Here is a 10,006-nt window from a genome sequence, read left to right as displayed (position 1 = left end):
TGTTTGAAGCCACATTTTCTAAGAAAATACTTGTTGTCTCTACACAAAAATGGCAGTGGTTGGCCCCACGAAATCCTCCTTTTTAAGAGTGGCAGCGAAAATTACACTTTGGGAGGACTATTTTTGTATATCTTTAAGAGCACAGGGGATAAAAGCAAGGTATAAAAACGTTAAAACTTGATGGCTCACACACATAGGTTCTTCGCTGGGAAATTCATAAGCGGGAAGGGTGACCCCTAAAAATACGCACGCCGCAGACTTCGTCTGTAAAGCCCGTAAAGCCCGAAATACGGCCCATCGCAGGGCCGTATTTTGGACGTCGACATTCATGAATGCGGTGAAAACCAATGGTGTCGTGTTATCCTGAGTGTTGTAACCAGGAAACAGATACCTTTGTTCTTACAAGGTGAGGTGAGGAACTTGCTATTTTGCTCTTGCATTGCTGCCGGACTCAGGTAAAATGCGGTCAAAGCGACGTCTGCGTCCCCACCGTTAACTCCCGCTACTTACCTGCAACCCCCACAGTTATGAAAATTAGTTCAGCCTGTGTTTTGGCTGGCAGTGAGAACTTAACCGGGCCGATTCCCCGACGCGGGTCTAAAGGGCTGTAGTGGCCCCCAGCTTGTGCCGAGTGGCGACTTCGGTAGCTCTGTTCATCATGGCGGGTTGCGTCTCTGGATATGAGGTCTTCACCACATCCTACCACTTCTCTTCACAACGAATTTAAGAAAATTGGTTTTTGGGACATCCCCCCCATGATGTCAGAAAGAGTAGGGGTACAGCGAAGGCTGAAGGCTGTTAGTGATCGGGGAAGGTATCTGTAGAAGGCGCCAGGCGTGGTCTTGGGAATGGTCGAGTTGGGTACGGACGGCTGGTATCTACGGCGGGAGAGGCGGTGGCAGGTAGTAATTTCATTGTATGTCACTAGTCGGTCCCTTGTTCATGTCCATGTCCACGTGTCATTATCTCTTGTCCATGTGTCTTGTCCATGCTCTTGTCCATGTGTCATTATCTTCTCCAATCCGGCTATGTACATTTTGAAGTATCAGCGAAATGCGAAGAATAGTAGTAAGGCTCCTCTCTACCGATGGTAAACTGCGGATCCGGGCAGGCTGGCCACTTTATGTTATGAATGTTGGGCCGGACCGCGTAGAGAGTCACGAACCCCAACTACGTTCTCGCACACGCGCACACAACATATATATTAACTAGATAACGTACAAGACGGCAACGGCACTTAAGTGCTATGAAGGACGAGACACGCAAAACACTCAGGTGCGGATTCTAGTGGACAAAGTTGTAAGGAAAAGTCACGCTCACTGCCGATGGTCTCGGAGACGCGACGGTGTGGAAGCGACGCACTATTCTGCAGTCCACGTTAAAATAGTGTCTCACGACAGAGCAGGTCCCTGCCGGCTTTGAACGGGTGCCCCGCTGGCCAGGAACGGTGGCCGATGGCTAGCGGCGGGCGTAAAGAGCTGAGGCCTAGTACACAGCGAGGCCTCGCTGCGCGCGCTCCACGCCAACAGAGCCCCGATCACTCCTACGGGCGCGACAGCGTCTTCTCGTCCCGTTGTCGGACGTCGTCTCATTGACAGCCCGGGCAGTGGCTCGCACGGGAGAGCGGGTGACGATCCTCGGTCCTATACCGCGAGGGTGGCCGTCTTGCTGCCTCCGAGAACGAACAGCTCCCCCGCCTCTTCTTCCTCAGACTTGCGTCTTTTGTAGGGTACACACGTTAAATTAGGCATATTGGGCTCTCTTTGATTTGGGGCAGCGACACCTCATCACAATCACTTTCTCTGGGATGGCATTCACTTCAGAGCTTACGCAAGACGTCCTACACTACAGCAGCACGGATAACCGAAAGGCCTCGGCGTGCTACCCATAGACAAACAAACTAACCAAACGCCTGGACAAGACGATCTGGGATATGCTGTTGATGTACGTCGACATCCAAAATAAGACATGGGACCAACTACTCCCTTGTTTCACGTTCACGTACAATACAGCTATCCAGGAGACCACGGAGATGACTTATTTAGAACTTGTTTATGGTCGACAGCCATCAACGATGCTCGGCGTTATGCTACCACAACTTCAAGACGACGACCACCCCAATGCCGAGGTCCAAGCAGACGGAGGAGGCCCGCCACCTTGCTCGCGTACCTTCTACGGACCAGCAGCTGCATATGGACGCTACAACCTTCGATGCTGAGACGCCGAGTATCCCTCAGAGTCCTGTTTGACAATGCTACAGAGTGAGAAGCTCCTCCAACAATATTCCGGCCCCTACAGAATCCAGTGACGCCTTAGAAAAGTTATGTAGGAGGTTGCCCCCGACGGTGATTCCGGCACATCACGACGACGCACGCAACCGAAAGTTGCCCACAATGTTCTCCCCAAGCCTTACTTCTCAAAACGACGGACAGTTTGTGTTTGGACTGTCGTTTTATTTTATCATCGCGTCGATGCACTTTTCAAGAAGTTAATAGAGAGTTTTAGAACAACGTACGCAGCCGTACACAAACAGTTAGCGAACGGTATTTTTTGCGTCGTTCGCACTGCGCATGCGCCGTACCTTAAGCCGCTTTTGCGTTTAGTTGACAGAAGAATAGCGAACGCTATTTCAGCAAAATAGCGTGCGTACGTGAGGCGGCTTGCGCTTCCAACATGGCGGCAAGTAGCGCTACAACCATCCCCGGTTCCGCTCTTCTGTGGACAGTAATTTGCTTCCGATGGACCAATTTCTTTGCTCCTGTGTTTTAATATACGTCGAGCGGTTAGCACGTCGCCCTCGCGCAGCTCTGTATCGTCGTAACATCGCTGACTGTCCTAACGCAGCTTGGAGCCAAGCCAGCGATCGAAGCTGTGTGTGTTGTAAACGCGTTGGCTTCGCGATGAAATGCGACGTTGTGTTTCTGCGGGTGGTTAGTGCTTCCCATGCTCTGGATTATCTTTCTCGAGTGACGTAATACTCAACCTCGCATCGGGTATGTGCAGTGTGCATGGCTGAAAGCCTTCTCGGCTGGCACGCCAGAGTTAAGTGACTTGCTGTTCGTCCCCGCAAATCGCGCGCGAGGTGAGTGCCGAATTTACGACGGGCAGGAGGAGGCAACATATCGCCTGTCCATCGCGGTTCAGACTTGCAACGCAGTGGTGACGTTGTGTTCGTCGCTGGATTGTTTTGAAGTTGAATATAATGTATGCGTAAGACCCGGGCATTCGGTTCAGGGCGTTCTCTGCGATTGCACGAAAGAAGTGCCACGGAGCTTCAACGCTTTCTTTATGGAACGTACTCAGGTAAGAGAATGTTCATGCCGTGTTATGGCCGTGTTGCATTCAATACTAATGTGAAAGCGTTTGTTTACAATTGTTTGGATAGTCCTAAAATGTACAAGCGCTCCGACACTCCGCTGTCCATAGAGTTTCATACTAATATACACCAGAGGGGACACTGGCGCTAGTGTCTATGCGAGCCCTTGATCGTCTGCTTCAACCCCCATGAGGGCGGCCGTGCCAGATCGACGTGTGATTTTCGAACTTGGCTTGACTATGCCGACATCTTGACTTGACTCAAAACACTTTTTTTTAAATTGAAAAGCTACAACTAATGTTTATTACTGTATACATTATTAGTCACGTAAATAACCTGTACTATACGTGAAGTTTTAATTAAGGTTCAGAAGTGCTCTTGTATAAGAGGGGAAGTGATTTGTAAACGGTATACAAGGCTGAGTATAGCGGAGCCGGCGATTCGGCGGCGAAGCCGGCGAAGCGTATTTTCTTTCGTTTTTTTTTTGCGTGCGAGTAGGCAGTGGCATGTGTCTGCTGAAGGGCCGCTGTACAGCGTTAAATTTTGTCCTGGAAGACTACGTGTAGCGGAGTGACGCTTCATATAACCCCAAGTCATATACACATAGTTGTTGTTCGTTTCCACTCATAAGTGTAACTGTTGTCGCCTTACCCGACGTGCGGTCAGCATGCTGATAAAATCGTGAAAGGACGCTCAGTAACAGCTGATTGTTTGCTTCGGTACCTTAAACAAGCCATAACGGCCAATTCGACCACGGAACACGACCATATCACCTCTGTTCGTCGCTAACACGTAACGTAGACGATGTTTTATTGCCCGGATGGTTAATCGGGCTCTTTCTTTGTTGTACTATTCGTGTATTCTTGATGTCTTGACGCACTGTAGAGCTGTTTCTGTGAGCATATGTTAATTTTATATGTTGAGAGCGACAAACGTAGGAAACAGCCATCTTATCAGGCCAGACAGTGGAAAAATTCTTTTACTTCACTCGTGTTATCCTTCCAGAAGACGGCCTCGTCTTGCTAAGAGCGGCAGTCATGCAGGGCGTTCTGGAGCAGTGGGCTGCATTTTACGGGAGTTCCTAATTTTGTGAAAATTCCAGTGTAGAATGTTTCTATTAGATGACCAATGATGCGCACTGATATATCTAAGCACCGTGTGTGTACATTTATACATTACACTCCCACAAGTACCAATCATCACCTGCCTACCCGAAATCTCACGCCCAGATATAGCCAGGTACGCGTGTGAAATTGAAGCCACCCTTTTTTTTCCAGTGCCTCCATACAACCACGCCGAAGCGCAGGAACATATTGAAATTACGTGCGAAGGTGTCAAACAGCGTAAATGTTGCTGATCAGACGGTGCTTGCCTAAATAGCAACTAAATAGTGCCTCTTCGGTACCATTTCTATATTACACAAGCTGCCTTCATGCATTCGTTGTTCCGAAGCTGTTCCACAATAACTTCAAAACATTTACTCATTTTGTGTGGTTATCATGTCTTGAATAATCCAACTGCTAAAGTCATCTCTTGTTAAAGCATGACCTTTGAAAACATTGTTGGCTTCCTGTGAGTTCATTTTAGGTGTCTTCTCTCTGGTTTAAGTAATGACTTCAGCGTGAACACGGCAGTGCGCAGCTGATCGTAACTCTGTGTTTTTATGAGAAAGCCAGAGTCATTGAATATGTTATGTTGCTGGAACCCTTTTTGTAAATAAGCATGTTGGTGTGGTGGATTTTAATAGTACATACTTGCACTTTAAATATCTGTACAAAAGCCTTGCAAAACCTTCAATGGTGCCATCCATTTCGATACAGGTCCCAGCTGCGTCAGCAGTGCAAGGAGCAGGCCACCAGGCAACACAAGAAGCTGCACCAGGCATGCAACCAGTTTCCAAGTCAGGATCATTGGATGGATCATCAGCAGCGCAAGACAAGGCAGGCATGCCGCCAACCTGTCAAAAACACCAAAATTCTAGCAAGGGCCACAGTTCAAAAAGCAAAAGGGCTTAGGGAGAGGTTGATTGCAGCCTGCATTATGTAAATAGTAAAAACAATCCTGTACATTCAGCTGCACAATAAAGAGAAAAACAAGTGGTGAGTAAAGTGCCTTAGAGTGCGTGGAAGATGTTCTTTGAATCTTGCTTGTTAGGCACTCAAGATTCAAACTAATTTTCTCGGGTGCAAGAAAATTCGTTGTTCGAAACCATCCATCGTATGCATATATGTGACTGATAGGAGTGGCTGCATTAGCGATAGCCTTGGCACAGCATGAAACCTACTTCATTTAACTACTATGAGCAGCCATTTGAAGACTTGTGAGCGTGCTTTTTGAACTGAAAGAATGAAGTGCAAGTATTCTGCGTGGTATTTTAGCTCACTGTGTTCCAATGTGGTATTCACTTGAGGGACCCTGCTGAGGAGAAGCCAATGACTATGAGAGAGCTGGAACGTCCTCACTGCCCATGTAAATCTCCATTGAAGCCAGGTTCTATTGTGCACATTTCACAAACTTTTTGTGGCGCCGCCACCTCCTCCAGCAACATATTCATGAAGGTGTGACGTAGGGGATCATCTTTCACAACGTGAATGTCAGTTAAAATTTACATTATACGTTTTGGCTGCAGTGTTTTGTTTATGCACCTGTGATGTCTGTCCAAATAATGGATTGAAAAATGTTAACCTTCCCTTTCGCATCTTCACTGTTAGTACGGCTCAAAAGGTTCTCATCAATGGGGTAGAAGGCTGCCTCGCCTACTTCTGGCTGTTATCAAGTTGTAAATTGTATCCCCCCACTGCTGTTCACTGTGGCTGTATATTGTCCTTGCGGGTGTACGATGTTTTGAGAACCTTGTTTTCTTCGTTGATCAAATATTGTTGCCCTGCTTCTACTGTGCTGGCAGATGCTGATCGAAACACTTCTGCTCTACAGCTAGGGTTCCTTTCATGCAATCTTTTTACCGTAGCCTAACGTCGCATTTGTTCGCCACTTATAATAACCATTTTGTTGGTTCCTGCACAAAGCACCCTGCGTACATCAGTATGCTGGTTGCGAAAATGGCAACGCTGCTAGCTAGCTACAAACTAAATCTTGGTACCAATATGTTCACAGTGGCTCTTGGATGGGACAATAAATACATTGATGCGACATGCTTACGCCTTCACTCATTTTCACTGCATAGTTTGCATGTTTGCTGTTCACCAGCCTTCAAAATTTCAAAACAACTTCCTCAAGGTAAGCTTGCACTCTTGCTTTTGGTGTAGTAAGAAATGCTGGCTCTTGCATGGGACACTAAATACATTGATGAGACATGCTTATGCCTTCACTCATTTTCACTGCATAGTTTGCATGTTTGCTATTCACCAGTCTTCATAATTTCAAAACAACATCCTCAAGGTAAGCTTGCAGATTGTGATGTATTAAGCAATGCTGTGCTTATTTTATTAGTGTTACTGAGTATTGCTGTGGTGAGGGATTTTTTATAAATGAGTGAAACTGAATTTTGCACTTTGCTGTTGGCAAAATAAATTCACACAGCACTCGCCTAGTGCAGTCGGCAACCTTTTCTGTGTGCTCAATATGCCTGTCTCCAGGCGCTGAGCCAGGGTTCCACTAACGCAAACAGTTGCTACAGCAACACCTGCCACTGGATGGGAAACACTGTGACGAATATAGACTCACAGCGACTTCATTCAATAGCAAGCATGCATGCCGGTGATCGCCTCATCTTACAGGCATATGGCTTCACCAGTACATATATGTAAGCCATAGTTTATGGTCCAAAAGTACTGGTACGCCCCAAGCAATCATTTGGCCACGTTCTGTTGCAATTGGTAACGTCATTCTACCGTGGCAGAGGTACATTTTCTCTCCCTGTCTGGTACGGCTTAACGAGATCATACTGCACTGCATATACAGAGTATTCATTTCATTACATTGTTTTTACCTTCAGCTTCAAACACCCCATATGCGTCCATGGTTACGGGCGGTCACAGCGATTGAGTGTGAGCCTTGGTTACGCCGGTGAATACACGCAGCTGATTAGCAACGGAAAGGGACTGTGTCGGCTGTGTTGTGCTTGCGGGAACAGCCTAGCAGACGACGGTTGCACTGGCGGGATTGTCCTATGCAAGCGGCCTACCCTCGCTTGTTTCGCCGCTTTCTCCCATGATAAGGTGCCGACCCACCCGCTGGTGTACGCTCCCGCAACATTAAAAAAATCACCGGCTGTGCACACATACACAATGCTGATAAAAGATTTTTATTTGTCTTCGGGGCTACCGTGCTCGTGTTATAATTGCAAGCGTAGTCGTCAACGTGACTAGAATGGAACGCACTACCCGGGGAGTGCTTCCCGTATTCATTAATTAGAGCCGTGCAGTATTTGCGCACTGCAGCCGCTGGAATCGGACGCCAACAGCAATTCTGCCCCGGAATGACCCTACGACGCTTTCGACGCCGAAACCAAAACTGACGGCGCAGAAAAGGACGAAGCCTAGTACATATAACAATTGTCAAGCCTCAAGTTAAGCCAAGATGGAAAATGACGAGTCTACGTCACACAATCAGCTCCGGGGGGGCTGAACGATTGCAGTGCCAGTGTCTCCTCTAGTTTCATTAGTATGAAAGTCTATGCCCCTGGCAGATCAGCCGGTAATTCATTTCGCAAAACCTTCGATAGATGGCGCCGTAAACATTAGCGTGCGTGTCGCCACGCAAAACTAGTGAGACGCTCTACTATAACTCCTCTCGCGGTGTTTACGTAGCGTGACACAAAAATTTAGCGTTTACCGTACGCTGTGCTAAAACTCCCTAATGCCGCTAACCATTCATTCTGTTTTTGTTGTGTGTTCATCGTCCGGCCACGTCGGACTGTGTTATATTAGTTTCAAATGAATCGCGTGTTTCATTCTGATTCTTTTATATGCCACACGGGTTATCTTATTTGACAGGGAGAATGTTTCGCCCTAACGTCCCTAGCCTATAATATTTTCTTTAATCTGTATTGCTATTCATGTAATTCGCTGGCTAAATAAACAATCGCCCCGAAAGATTAATAATCGAAGGGGAGGCAGCAAAGTATTCGATTATCCGACGCCACTCTGCGCACGTCACTTTGCAGACTACATCTACTCCGCTTGCGTTTTCTTCCGAGTTCGAACGGAGCACAAGTTCGCTCAAATAAACGTCTGTTCCTTGACGAAAACCTGAGTTGTCTTTCACCACGTGACAGGCGCGTGCACAAGATTATTGCCCTGTAGTGTGAAAGTTTAACAATACGTGCTTCGTCACCCCAAACATGCACTTGCAAGACACTAAATAAGGATATGTCCAACCAAATTCCCATTGTTTGTTTTCGACATCGATTATTTAAAACGTCCTTGCCGTCCCTGACTAACCTTAACTGAAACTTTGGCCGCCAACCAGAACGAAAGAACAATAGTAGAAAATAATATTTCTCGCTGTCCTCTTTGTGCACTGGTGCAAGACTTGGCTTCCCACGTGTCTCTGCCTGTTCGTGCGTTCACGCCTGTGTGTGCGGGTGTGTACGGGCGTGTGAGTGTGTGTGCGTTGTCCATTTTAATGTCACGAGGTAGAGAGACGCACGCAGCGCCAAACATGAGGAAAGTACCGTATCTACTCGATTGTAACGCGACTATGATTGTACCGCGAGGGGCGAGTTTTAAAGGCGTCCAAATAGAAAAAAGAAAACTGCTAAATTAACCTGAGGGGTAACTTTTTGTCGCATAAAAAAGTGACTGCTGAAGTTCTCACGCTAAGTCAGCGGAAGCATGGAAAAGCCCATTTATTCTTGAAACACTGTCACTACACGCCCACGTGTGACGCTTTGAACTTCGTTAGTGGAATGCTCATCTGTCAGGCGACACCGCTTGTTTTGAGCTGCATCAGTTTAAAACTGACCGCCACAAAACGGTTGCGGTGTTCCATGATGAAATCAGCAACACGCTTCCCCAATTCGATGTGGCGGCCCTAGCAAGGCCCGCAGAAAACTTATCGGCCGTGTTCGCATGTGAAAAGGCGCTCCCTCTGGTGCCGTCATCCACGGCTAGTCGACACCTCGAGTTACCGGGCAGAAGCTGAATTGCCGACTTCTTCATCTAATAAAATAGGGTGTCTCTTGAAACAGGCGTCATGCTGGGCGCAACACGTTGCCATTGCAAGGGGGGTGACGAGGAGTCAAAACACTTGAGGGCAACGCAAATAACCGTGGCCTCTATCCAGTATGTTGCAAAAGCAAAGGCATGGGGCTGCGCCTGCAACCAATGCCGTCGCTACGCCCGCAGAAAAAAACCGAAGACGAAGTCTTGGCTTATAGTGGACCCATATGGCTCTGACACAGGTTGCCAAAATAGATCACGAAAGGGCCAAAACTGTAGCCGCTGATAAGAATTGGTGGTAACTGAAATGGCGGTATTCGATTGTAACACCAGGGTCGAAATCAGGTTGCAAAAGTAGGAAAACAACTCGCGTTACGATCTAGTAAATACGGTAGTAAATAAATCTCCGCATAAAGCCGTTAACAAGTTTAAATCGCAATTCTGGAAAAAACCTGTGTAAATACGTCGTCAGTATCTTACTAGCCTATAATCTAGTTGTTTCCTTTCGCATCTCAGGCTTGTAGCAATAACGGTGTATGCTTGAACACAAGGCGTGTTAAGGTATATC

This window comes from Haemaphysalis longicornis, unplaced genomic scaffold (genome assembly GCF_048455015.1).
Source record: "Haemaphysalis longicornis isolate Haplotype H1 unplaced genomic scaffold, Haemaphysalis longicornis Haplotype H1 scaffold_4, whole genome shotgun sequence".
NCBI classification, from domain to species: Eukaryota; Metazoa; Arthropoda; class Arachnida; order Ixodida; family Ixodidae; genus Haemaphysalis; species Haemaphysalis longicornis.
Note: the sequence above shows the minus strand (reverse complement) of the source record.